Genomic DNA, 14,297 nt, shown 5'->3' with positions numbered 1-14,297 from the left:
GTTAACGTAACTAACTCATGATTACGTCGACTTGTGAAAAAATAAAAGCGTTACTATTCTAAAATATATATCGCAGTAATCTGTGAATATGAAATGCCTGGTAATATAGCCAGTTATTCCATTGTTTATTGCATGCAAATTCTTTCGCATATTATAGATAAGCGTTTTTTGAACTTCAAATGTATTCGAAACAGTGAACTATTCGGTATTGGCCACTCGTAGGTAAACCCGCTACCGCAATTTTTCCGTTAGACTCCTAATCTTTGACGTTGAAGGACTAAGGTAATATCTTGTACTTGATTTTATGTAATTTGTGTAATACTAATTACCGAAATATGTTCCAACGCTACGGACTACGGTAAATATTCCCGTGGTTTCAAAAGAGCTTTGAAACGGGATTTCACTGTATGAGAATTGCATTTTTAGATTGGCTTTCTGCCACGTTGAAGTCACTACCACTCTAATCACAACCCTCTAACGACTACGTGATTGAAGAGGCGTTATAAACTCTCCATTTCATTTTCAGTTTTCCACGATAAAAACAGTGAATGAGGAGGCCTCTTTATTTCATTTTATTCAGTTTTCCACGATAAAAACAATCTCAAAACTTTCCAAGACTAGACTAACATTGAAAACATATTGAACGGTATATATGTAGGGATGAATTAAATGTCCCTGAACTAAATGACCAGAGAGTTTGACAAGCCCGTGAATCGATGCTCTAAGAACGACCAGAGATCGTAGGTTTTATGGTATTTTCAAATTTGAGGTAATGGCATTGGTTACTCAAGATATGTAAATGGTGAATGACTCAAAGTAAGGTATAAGGCATTAAAAAGTAACTATAATGGTCTAGTTGTTGTAACTAAGTAGGTTTAAAAAAATCATCATCATCAATCATTTCAAAATTGAGCAACATTAAAGTTGGCTCATGTAATATGATATGATTTTGAAAGCTTTATATTATAGAAACGAAAGCGCACTGACATGAGAGTGAGCGTATATTCCTTCAAATGGCCAGAATGAATCATATATACAGCACCTAATGAAAGTGATGAATTGAATATTTCCGTTTTTGAAAAAATAGTGTTCACAAGCAACAAGAAATATATGACATTGGAAGGCATAGAGAGTGAGGGTTAAATGCTAATTGGAGTGCTTAGTATCAGCAATAGTGTCAGCATCAGCATTTCCCTGATTACAGGGAATTAATAAAAATAGAAGAAAGAACACCAATGTTAAATTATAAATTACAATAGTTTTTCATTCTGCTTTTAAGAAAATTACAAGCAGGACATTCATGAGAAAACATGCAAATGTTAGTGAACCATGCATGTTTATTCATACATGCGCGCAAGAAAGAAGTCGTAAACGGAAATAAAGAGATGACATTTGAGATAACATGAAGCACATAATTTGAGATGACATGATGCTATAAAGATATCGGGTATAAATGCAAAATGGGAAATCCTACATCATTTACAGTAAGGTTCAAAATGTGAACACAAAAATTGGGATATCCAACCAATAAAAAATTATTACATTATTGAGAAATTAATTTACAATATTTTATAATAATGAAAGCATATAACACCAGTATATCATATTGATTCGAAATGTTGTCACACAATTACATTGTGTTTCCATGCATAGTTTGGCATATTAAAACATGAACTTAACCAAAGGACTTAGTAAATGCTAGGACATTATCTGGGGGAAGACATATTTTCACTGCAAGATTTCAAGATTACACACTGAAAACTTTTGCTACAGAAAGTAATCAGGAACTTCATTATAGAATATATATAACAGCATATCGACGCATGAAATCCAAATTGGGCTAAGTCCATTTTTCTAGTTTTGAGAAAAACGCAAAAAACGTTTTTTTTTTGTTTCTTTTTTTTATTTCTCTAATACCTTACATCAAGGATGTCTAGTTTTTATGGTCCACCAAAGTTACAATTAAGGCCATATTTAGATGGTATAAAAAAATTTGTGCTCCGCCCCAATTTTTTTTTGGTTTTTTTTTTTTGGACTTAACCCTTTTTGGCTCTCAATTTTCTGGACCAGAAACAATTTTATTGGACTTAGGGCCCCTTCATTATGTTATTATAGAGGCTGGTATGGACTTAGCGCTTTGTATTATATTTTTTGAGAGGAGCTATGTCCAAAAAATGGACTTAGCCCCAACTTACAATGCAGTTATCCAGAGCTAAGTCCACTATAGTAGACACAGCTCTGTTTAGTTCTCAAATGCCCTAAAAAAAGCAGGGTTATGTCCATAGCTGTCTTGAGATCTAGAGCATAGGTTCTCAAAGTGCTCCGTACGGAGCCCCAGGGCTCCGCGAAAGAAACCCAGGGGCTCCGCGAGCTATTCGATTATTTTTCAAAATACTGACTTGGCTAATTTAAAACTGTTCCTAGAAGCAATAACAGCTTTGATAAAATTTGACAGCAATATAGCCTCGAGATATGGCAAAGAGGCGGACTTAAAAAATGACATTATTCATAAGCAGGAGCGCAGCCAGGATTCTAAAGAGGGAGGAGGTTCAAATTTGGAATCGGAAATTTACGCGCAACATTCTTGGCGATTAAAAAAAACGGATAACGAGATTTCTGTTGCGTAAAATATTCAATTCATGACCGATGAGAGTATTTAAAGTGTCTTGTCGTAATAATTTAATTGTGCTCATCGTTACTCACGGTCGATTCGAGATTACTTTTAGAATTACTAAAATGAAAGTATACTATTCTAGAATAACATAAACTGCGTGATGAACTGCTAACTATAAATAAATTGGAGTCGTATTTTTGCGATCTTGGGATTTGTTAAACTTGATTTGTTCTTTCGCACTCGAGATTATTTTTAAGCAAGATATCGCCGTTTGAAAAATCACAAGGTCTTGGAAAAATACGAACGATTGAAATTTATTTTAGTGCATGCGGCTCCGTCGGTAGTTTCAGAGTGGAAAAATGATATATCGCGCGCTTGATTGACTGTGTTTCAATTTCGCATTTACCACGATGAATAACCGAAGAAAACCTAACATAACACCAAATTTTTTTGATTTACAATGCCTATAAAAGCGTTTTTATTCTGACGTGAGTCTGCCGAAACAAAACTTATAGTCTTATTTTCCATTTTAAGTTTTATTTCTAATATTTCAGAATGCCGCTTTTTAATCAAGAAATTTGACTAGGATTTACCTCTTTATTAACTATTATTTTTAGAATTTCGTCGCCGATGATTATGATTTGGTAACATGTTTTTCACATTGAACTCATAATTCCCCACGAGAACAAATAAGCAATTATCGTCGTCATTGTGGAACAATACATGTATATGCCGAAGGAAATTTTTGATTTAGGGAGAATAAACACCGGCGTAAAGATGTTTGAGGTTTAAAAGCACGCCATGCTGACGAAAACAATCGGCGATTTGAACAAAATGCAATCGCGCACGTTATTAACGGCCTTTTAAGTCTTCCAAAAATGTGAAAGGGGAAAATATTCGACCCCTAATTTATTAATATGTTTGTCATGTGTCAAATTTACAGCTTTAGTATATACAATTTATCTTTAAAATTTAGATTTATTTATGACTTGTATTAACCCTATTAAAAGGGTTTAGTATTTAAATTGAGTAAAGTACTTTTAACTTACTCAGGAATATTAATCGGAAAGTAACAATTTTAACATTTCTTTTGGGGCTCCGTGAATAATAGTCAACCTTTTCAAGGGCTCCGCAACACCAAAAGTTTGAGAACCCCTGATCTAGTCTAGAGCACCTAGAGATAAGGCAAATAGACCAAAATGTAGAGCTAAGTCCAGGAAAATCAGCCATTGAAAAATGTCATTTTTTGGAAAAGTGGACTTAGCACTGTTTGGTTTTGAGGTGTCGATATGCACCCACCCACATAAATAACAAGTTTATCTTATAACAAGAACAAAATAACACAGTATGGAGTAGTAGCAGAGAAATTGTTATTTTAGGATTGCAGACAATGCATTAGTACAAAGTGGTTATGATTCATGAATGAAATCAGATCTTATTGATTGACTTCAAAACAAACAAGGACTAGACAAAGTATATAATATCGTGTACACAAATGCTACAGTCCCCATAAATAGTGTTTAATAATTGGCAAAAAATACTGAAAGCAAATTAAAACATAATTCTGTATCTTGGAAAAATGAATCTCAAACAAATACAATTTAGTATGTTGCACGTTATTTGAAGCAAAAAAATAAATATTTGGAATTTGTGTACACAAGTTGAAGTCAGTGACATTAATTTGAACAGTAGCACAAATAGAGCTATTAGGTTATTAAATGACGCTCCTGTAGTATGTGCACTGAGATGGCGTACAACCTGATAACCCTAACATGGTAAACATACTATGTTCAGGCTGTGTGCCATCTTGGTGCACATGCTGGGACGGGATGCACACACGGGAGCACCTATTAAACATATAAAGGTATTCAAACTCAGCGATTGTGTGATCTCAGTGATCTTAGGTAGGGTTAGGAACTGAATTTTATGAGAATGTCTTCAAGACACGAAAATGGAAATCACAAAAGTAAGTGAGATTGCATACTAGTAGCAAGTCGAAATGATAAAATATTCGTGGCAGTAAAGGATCAGACCAGGAGACTGCACTCTTTCAAATGTTTGTGTAAATAAAATGATAACTATAGGGCTGCCTATGTGCTATTAGGTGAAATCTATGAAAAAGTTGATCTGTCATAAAAATGTTTAGATTAGCTGGATGGATAACCTTGGATGCAACAATTGGAATACAGTTTGCATAAAAAACAGTAGCAATAAATAAACTATAAAACAAGATTAACAATGAGAGTGATTTTTATGATTGATCCAAGTTACATTAACAAAAATAGGATTATTATTTTAATAGAAGCAATTATGGCAAATAAACAACTCTTACTAACATGGATTAGCAAACATACACTAAAGTTTATTGTTTTACATGCCCTTTACAAATAACAAGTATCTAATTTCTCATTTAACATTTGCCTTATAAGCTAAAATGCTGAATAAATATTAAATATTACTAGATTAGAATGGTTCCTTTATGAAATTTGAACATAATCATATTCCAAGAACTTGTGAAATACTACACGAAGCTATTGTGTTAGAAAGTATCTTCAATACATTTTTGTACCAGGGTAAAGTTAACTATAACAAAATAGGAACCTCCGTCTGCTGAACGATTATTATTACTTTTTAATGAGTTGTCCGAAGCAATGATCAGCAATGATACCAAATCTGAACTGAAACGTAAGTTTCAGCACTTCAAATTCATAAACATTCTCAAGTTTCAGAATATTTGCAGATTGAACCAATACACAGTAGAGTATGTGAGCCGGTCATCAACTTCAAAACACAGTTTTGAAGTACAAAGATAGTTTTGGAGATAAAACTATATCAAGTCCCATGTCACAATTCATTTGTGGGCATGTAGTGGACCTATGGATCGTTTTGTTATTATGTTGTTGTTCTTTGACACATATTGAAAAACCGCTTTTCTTGTTGATTACTGGACGAATTGCTTTGAAATTTTCAATGGTTTAAGATTGATTTGCCTGAAGGCTATTACTTTCATGTATTTCCAATATTTCTGAGAGCTGCATGGAATTCATTTCTTTTGTGCTATGACCTCATCAAAAATTGCCACCATGTGGCGGTTCATCGTGCGCAGCGAGTCACGAGGTCAGCGAACATTGGTGCTTCTAGTGCAGGGGTCGGGAACCTTTTTGGTCAAGAGAGCCCTACAATATACATATTTTCAATTGCATTTCCGTGCGAGCCATATAACATTTCTTCACTTAATCAGGCCTGAAAGGTTTACTCAAAAGTCAACACATTCCATGTCAATATACATTTAATGTGACTTCTGATGCTGCATGTTGTCGCTGCGGGCCTTGAACGGTTGCTCACATGCAGCCCAAGTTGAAATCTACGATACTTTTTCGTTTAGGAATCTCCGTAGTATTTTAAAACTCTATCGCTTTGTGATGTCACAATATATGTTCCAGAATCCCCATGTTTTGTCACAATGCCTGTCTGGTAATTCTCTTACATAACATAGACATGCGCTGGTCCCGCGTTGTCAAACGTATTGGGAATTTTTTGCCAAATTTGGCCATAAAATAGTTTGATGTCTAGTAACAATAGTAAGCTTAATCTTAGAATAATAGATTTTCCTGGGAGCCATATGCCGTCACCAAAAGAGCCATATATGGCTCGTGAGCCATGGGTTCCCGACCCCTGTTCTAGTGTTTAGCGAACCGTCAAAGGTAAGCTGGACTACTGCTTCGCTCAGGCTGCATGTCCATATATTTGAGCATCGCTCTCTTGTTGAAAGTGCAAACTATAAAGTTCTTGATCCCCTTTCTGGCACAAATAGACTCACTTCAGTCATTGCAGCAATATCCCTGAAGACTAGATAACCTTAATCTTCATATCTGAAATTATATCAAAATACTTGACAGAGTTTCAAGTAGTCATTATAGACTTAATGTCATTTACGATCAAATTTTATAATGGAATTGGAAGTTCGGGGCTTTTACTACAGTTAATTGACATGACATGTGTCTCGCTCGGATTAACGATAGGATCTACATATCTATCCCAGGAGAGAGATAATGGACCAGATGGTGGAGGAAGCTGTAACCGACCAGCAGTTATGTGAACCACCCAACTGCGACAGGAGTCCAGTAATCCTCTCGCACATAACCATGGGGTGACGAGCGTATTCCTAACAATCTCCACATTTACCCTGCGAACCTACACAGACTGACATAGTGTAAGTAATAAGAGGTGCGATGCCAAGCTTATTCCGCTCACAGGCTTAGCATGATGAGCCACACCACTGCTAATTTGAGACAATTCAGCAATTAAATATATCAAATGGTTAGAATGCATATTAACTTTTTGCTTAGGTCTGCGGAGTTCACTCAAACAGTCAAATGGCCTTAGCAGTTTCACTTTTTAGTTTATCGCTTGCTCCACACAATGCTGCAATGTTACCAGTCCCAATTTGACATACCGTGTTCGTGCCTACATCTTGCCACACAATAATTCCACCGCGAAGGCATACCGGTACCGTAGTCCAATGATACGGTACCGTACCGGTAGTCTACCGTTACCATATTAATTAAAAGTCCAAGTCTTGGTACGGTACCGGTACCGTACTGCAGTACTGTCCTTGTAATTACCACCAAAACAATTGCCAGAGTAGCCTAATTTGAACCAGAAGAATGTAAAATCTCTCATTTTCTGTCTACTGCCATTCTCTACGCTGCCCATGCCGTCAAGGACTGGATTAGCATTAACAGATTAATGATGTAATGGGCCACATACCGGTACCGTACTCACTACGGTACCGTAAAAGCAGGTAACTTCGGATGATTTCACTATATTATGAACAATTTCTCCGCCGTTTATGGTTCAATTGAAGCCAAACTTGGAATATAATACATTGAAGCCTTTCTCCTCGCGATAAACTCGGTTTCATATCAATCAATACTTTTTTTCATTCAAATTATTGACTTTATTTGCCTGCCGATCTGTATTCCAAATGTTTATAACTTCGGATGGCCACTTTTCGCTTTGCGTCACTTCGTCGTGAGAGAGAAATGTCTGCGTGATCAGTGACGCGTGATAACGTCGCTGCGTAGAACTTACGACGCCGTGATTCGTTTTGCGTGTCGCACACTGACGTTCATCTATGACGGCTGTTTTTGTGATTATTAATTCTTCCGGGTCGGCGGACATCAAAGTTTTATATATCTGGTGTACCCGTGTGTTTACATCGGCAACAGCTCTTGAAGACAAGAAGGACTGATTTCAAAACCCAAATTAATTTTGTTCTGATTTAATCTTACGTGTTGGCTTTGATCTTACTTATCACCGTTTTGTATACTATTAATCGTTCGAGTTTAAAGCGAACGGTGATATTATTATCGTCGCCGAGATGGAGATATTTATTAAGACGATGATTGATGTTGTTATGCTTTGCACCCGCGATTGTGCGAATACTGAATTTTTATTTATAATAATGATTGAATAAATCGGCCGTTATGCATTTATACTTGTCATAAGGCTCTTGGTCCTGATAGCGGGTCGGACACTAATTATAACTATTTCCCTCAAGTTTTAACTTTTTTTTTGAACAAAACAATACCCCAACGGTTATTATAGCTAAAACCGTTACCGACTAATTCACAATTTTATCTGCGGAATTTGCGAACTCAGCACTTTACTCGACGATTTTGACAGTGTCGCGCCATAATTATTACCGCTAAATGCTTCAAAATACAACGCATGTAATAATTTTGCCCAGCCCCATTCCTGACGTTTCGCAAAACTAAACCATTTATCTCTTGACTATTCTTAATTTCATGAAAGTGCTATATCTTGCTATTATGATCGTTTCAATACGAAACAAAAATGAGACAACATGGGACAAATGAAAATAAAAAACGGACGAATAAAATAAGTCGTAAAAGTAAAAATGGAAAACAATTTTTAATACAAAACAAAAATGAAACGAATGAAAATAATAAAAAAGAAAAATGGATGATGAATTACGGTAGGTAGTAAAAGTAAAAAAAATGGAAGTGGACAACAATATGGAACAGTGTAGCTTGTGGCCGTGTTGATAATTCAGATATAATATATTCACAGGCAGATAGACATGAAACGGATAAAAACGCCAAAAACCTCCAATCTCCTGCTGTGTGCACCTGTGCAGAGTTTCATGCTCACCTGTGCAACATTCTACTCTTAATATATTATCATCGCCGATCGTAAAACCTTGTCATTGTGATAGTATAGATACGCGTATCTGGCTGTTCATCAGCCTTACGTATCAACAACATCTATACGGTCGAAGAATGCCGAAATGTTAACACACAAATTTAATGTGCATTAATCGGATTCACAATAAATAAACAGCATATGACCGGGGCTATAATTAAGTTTTTGTAGGATTTGGTGACGAGGATCAGGTAGGAGTTTTCACTTTATATTTAACTACACGTGGCGCCGCATAGTCTGGCGTTCAAATGTCGCAGCGAGTTACGCACGAGCTACGCAATGTGACGTCGGCCTTAAATGGAGCGAAATTGAATCACGTTGTTGACGTCACGTTCAGCGTAAGCACCGTAACGTCGATATTTTGACGAAATTTTTAAATCAAAATAATATATTTTACTTGAATCTCGTACGACATCTCGTGATCACTGTAATTTTCCTTGTACATTGTGTATGCCCTCTAGCGATTGACGGTCTTTTAGTGAAGTTAGCGTCGATAGAAGTCGCTATTTTAGCCGCTCAAAAGCGAGGTGTCAATTTTCGGCAAAAAGGTGATTTTTTGTGCAAAAAATAAATCCTATTAGGCGACTGAATATGATAAGAGATTAAGATATATAAGGACTCTCTATAGAAACTGCCAGAAGCAGAATATGACGTAATTTAGTCGAGATATAAACGATTGAAAATTTCATCCGAAGTTATAAACCATCCGAAGTTACCTGCGTTTACGGTACGTGGTACCGGTACCTATTACCGTATCCTGGCATATGCAGGTACATTCAGGCTACATGCTAAACTTAAGAACCTTAAAATGTTCGTACGGTACCGATGTACGGTACGGTAACACTGACACCATGCCCTTCACTTTCTCAAACGTCGCCATCCCTAGTCTGCTCCACAATTCGACCGCATTTTGCCATCCCTAATCTGCCACTACGCTTCGACCGCATTTCGCCATCCCTAATCTGCCACCACGCTTCGACCGCATTTTGCCATCCCTAATCTGCCACCATTCGACCGCATTTCGCCATCCCTAATCTGCCACCCTTCGACCGCATTTCGCCATCCCCAATTTGACCTTTCGTCCCTATTTCGCCATCCCTAATCTGCCACCTTTCGACCGTATTTCGCCATCCCTATTCTGCCATCCCCAATATGACTTTTATGCTACCACCACTATAGGTTTCACTTACAACTTCAATAGCGAGGATAAATATATTAAATTAAATGTGTTTGGTTAGAATACTGTGCAAGGGATAACAAAGTGACAGGGTAACGTGCTCATATACCGGTACCGTACGGTAGCCTACCGGTACCCGACACGCAAAGGATGTCTCAACCTATCATTTTCATCTAAGCATGCTAAATATATCACTATATTAATTGGCCGTGTGAGCACTAAATCAACAGTATACAATCTAACCATGTCATTGATCTAACCTATAGTTAGTTACAAAGTTTTATTTTGCTACCTTTTTTTTTTTTTTTTAAACGCTCACACATATATTTGTTGATCGACATCGCGACTTCAAGAGAGAAGGCTAACTCGCCATGTCTATTTTCTTTGTACCGTATTTGTTGATCGACATCGCGAGAGAGAGCGAGGGCTAACTCGCCTTGTCTATTTTCCTCATATTTGTTGATCGACATCGCGAGAGAGAGAAGGGGGGCTAACTTGCCATGTCTACTTTCTTTATATTTATTAATCGTCCTGATGCCGGCTTGATGGTGGAGCCGTGAAGGGACCGAACAGCGCCGCTTATCGTACCGGTACTAGTACGGCAATCACCCTACGGCGGCGAGGAGTCCATCGATTTCGCACATATTTACCCCCTGCCCCCTGGGATGCGAACCTTAAGCGCATTCCTTAAGTACGGTAGGTACCTGTACCGTACCTGTCAGCTGTTAGGTGATTTTTAAAAGGGATGGAGTCCAGAAATCTTCTCGTATACCGGTATAATTACGGCCCATGCTGCCATGGGCTTCGAATCCATGCAAGGGTAATCAGAGTTGCAATGGCGAGCAAATTCTGGAATTCCTAACGCTGGTCCTTTTTCTGCTGTTTGAAAATGTATTAAGGCATATTTATCAAAGTTAACTTTAACCTTATCTGTTATGTGATTGTTACTGTTAATTTTCAATTATGCTAATTAGAAAGTCTTGAGTTCATTTTCTATATTCTGTAATTTCCAACCTTCTGACCTTTTTCGAATCGTGGAACACCTTTTACTGTTTTAGATGAATTCTTTGTGGAACATCAAACAAAATTTTTGATTTTAATCAAAACTAACCAATAGTCGCTATCTCTTTAGCATGGGAATGAAATTACAAGAAGACCAATGACTTATGACTAGAGATGTAACAAATTCAAATTCGAGACTACAGAGAACTAAAGTTCGCTGAAAAACCAATGAGAATTATTTGAAATTGGCGGTTCATAGCCGTTAATAATAGCAATGCAATATTTATATGATATATCATCTTGTTTAGATGGGCTGGGATTTAGTAAAGGCAAACATGGTTCCTATTCGAGATTTTGGTATTTCGGGAATCGCCTTGTTGATAGAAGTTATTGTTTCACCGAGCATTGATTTGTTTATTACGGATTGAGAACCAGTCAGCAATACCCTAAATTGTAATTAAGGCAACCGTTCAGAATTATTGTCTCGATTTTACATGCCATTTGTCAGTTTTCAGTAGTGTTTGTAAAATTTACGCATATAAAAAATAACTCTTCTTCTCTCTCGTCAGGATAAATAAGTAACTATTTATTTATCCTATTCTTTTTGACTGTTTAATGCCTTAAAAATATTCTATTGCTTCTTCCAGCTATCACATTTACCATATTCTGAAATTATTTTTCTAATTCATTTGTTGTAATTTATCATGGTCCACATTGCATAAAGCATTTTTCTTACTTTTTTATAAAATATTTTGTCAGACCATACACCTACTGTATCTTTTGTATTTCGGATATTATGTTTCAAACTTGGTGATACAAAAAATTTGAATTAACACTAGGCAGTGGAAATATGACTTGGGTGGAGGCACTGCCCGTAGTCGGAATATTTACTGGGCTGATTGGTGTGATTTTTACAGCAGATGTTCTACATTTCAGATGGAGTTACAGAGGGCTCACAGACAGCAGGGTAACTTTTTTGAAATTATCAGAATTAGGTTTGAATTGTAATGTGTCATGAATGTAATCAGTAGCTAATTCAATGAGTTTAATTCCTGAATGTAATAAGTTGATAAAATTAATTATACAACTGACAAAAAAGAAAGAAAAAGTCAAACTGTGTCTCCTCTTTGTATAATTTAACTCATGTCTGTTTTGTAAATCAAAGCATTTCAACAGCACAATTGATTTAATTGGATATATTGGCAAGCATGATTATATTTGAATTTATGTGAATGTTCTATTATTTCCATTGTTAACATGCTTTTCCATATTTTCACCAGATAGCGCCTAGAGCACAAAGTGGTCAGAGAGAAACAATTGGATACAGATTAGCAGAAAGAGATACAAGAATGTCATTGTTTCCACAGAAGGTATATATATTATAAGTGACCATATTTATTTTTCAGATATTTTAGCAGTTAAACTAAACTAAATGTTGTTAACCTATCGTGTTTGAACAAAATATAAATGCTTAGCATATAGAATAGGAGAGCCTATCGTCCAGTCACCAGTCCAAGTCCTGTTTGGGATTAATTAGCCTGTTATTCATTTCATATGCATGGACTTTATGGTGGAGGAAGCCGTAAGCGACCAGCAGTGAAGTGGCGTACGGCAATCACCCTACTGCGGTGAAGAGTCCAGCAATCCGCTCGCACATATTTATTCCCCACAGTGAGAACCTGCGAACCCACTCTTGGTAATTGGAGCCTGAGAGGTACAGTGGTGAATGTATTCCTAACGCCACACGATCAAGCCTATGAAATGTTGGGTCTGGTATAGTTTAGTACCACATCCACTTCTAGTTGGCCTGGCTCAACAATTTTTGCATATGTCAATCCTAACCACCACCTGACTACGTCACCGAAAAATTACGTCATTCCGACGTCACAGTGGCGTAATAAGGCCCACCGAAGTATGCTGATGGTCGTCCAAAACGCGCAGACGATAACCCGAAATCGAGCAAGCTATTTCTCTTGGTTTCTCGTCGCAACGATCTCGATAGGAGAGAGCTCGCTGGCTTTAGCAAGTTTTTATCGGCGGCGCAGATGCCATTTCGGGCGATCGTAATTATACTCTGGCAATCCCTATGACGTGATGGTGACGTCGTAGTGACATAATTTTTGGATGGCATAGTCAGGTGAGGGTTAGGAATAACATATGCAAAAATCGTTATGCTACGCCCACTGGAAGTACTTGTGGTACTAAACTATACTAGACCCGAAATGTTTTAGTGAAGTAAGCGATGTGAACGGTGAAACTGGGACATTTCAAAATCCCAGAAAATGGATATTCATATGTTTTTGGGGATGCCCACATTGCCCAGCTTCAAGTCGTGAACATAACTTTAAACATCTTGAGGCCAAAGTTCTAATTTTCCAAAATGAGAGATGCAGACTTTGTTCTTAATAATGTCGCTCCTAAATATAAATAAAATCTATATCTGCTATATTGTCTGGAACTGTGCCTTTCCATCTGTTCGATATTGTGACAAATCAACTTCACATAGCTAAAACACAATTATTGAATCAATGATTACCGTAATTCTTTTTTCTTGTAGTTTTTATTGTTATGTTGCAGAGTAAATAGTTTTTCAGTCTAGTGGCATCAAACCTGCTTGTAGATAAACAGTAGAATATATTCCAATATACTAACACATTATAAATTTAGAATCCCATCGCTGAATACCGATATATTATTTTTCAGGTGGAATGGGTGCATCCAATATGGAGACCCAAGGGTTACCCCGAAGAAAAATAAATTGCTTTTTGATGATATAAATTAGTTTCACCTTCTTATATTTCATGTTTCAATGCCGAAATAACAACAAAAATCATTGCTTGTTGTCTTGATATGTTAAACCTATTTAGCAATCATTACAACAATAGCCGGTAGGACAGTGTGAAGGTGGAAGATCACATTCCTGTTTCGTGATGTGGTAAACCCATGTCATAGGTTTGTGGATTCTGACCTTCACTTGTTGGGGTCGAGCTAGTAAGATAATTCGCAAGGTTGTGGATAAAATTTGCGATCCACTGGGATTGTACAAAATCTGATCTATGAGGAAATCAAATCATGGTAATGGAAAATCGTGTATGCAAGCCTCTGTTAGCATACTGTTAGGATTCTTAGGAACAGATTGGGATTTTTATCACAATTTACATTTTACAGCCTTACTGACCACGTCTCGCTGACGAACACAATCGTCATTTTAACAAAATTATCACAATCACAGACTCGGAGAATCGCACGCGTCATTAGCGACAATTTCAGCGTTTT

The 14,297-nt window shown here is 36.8% G+C and overlaps 2 long non-coding RNA genes across 2 annotated transcripts; one reads left to right on the top strand and one right to left on the bottom strand.

Moving 5' to 3' along the window:
- Window positions 1-556: 556 nt before the first annotated feature.
- On the bottom strand, window positions 557-7,401 carry LOC144425115 (uncharacterized). The gene is made up of 2 exons (XR_013477273.1): window positions 3,789-7,401; window positions 557-2,297 (listed from the first exon to the last, which is right to left on the bottom strand). It is a non-coding gene; the product is annotated as an uncharacterized LOC144425115 (long non-coding RNA).
- Window positions 7,402-11,766: 4,365 nt separating this feature from the next.
- LOC144425121 (uncharacterized) lies at window positions 11,767-13,857 on the top strand. Its single transcript, XR_013477275.1, has 3 exons — window positions 11,767-11,988; window positions 12,302-12,391; window positions 13,725-13,857. It is a non-coding gene; the product is annotated as an uncharacterized LOC144425121 (long non-coding RNA).
- Window positions 13,858-14,297: the final 440 nt, after the last annotated feature.

The sequence above is a fragment of the Styela clava genome, chromosome 7 (assembly GCF_964204865.1).
Source record: "Styela clava chromosome 7, kaStyClav1.hap1.2, whole genome shotgun sequence".
Lineage (NCBI taxonomy): Eukaryota > Metazoa > Chordata > Ascidiacea > Stolidobranchia > Styelidae > Styela > Styela clava.
Note: the sequence above shows the minus strand (reverse complement) of the source record. Positions and strands in the feature narration are given on the sequence as shown.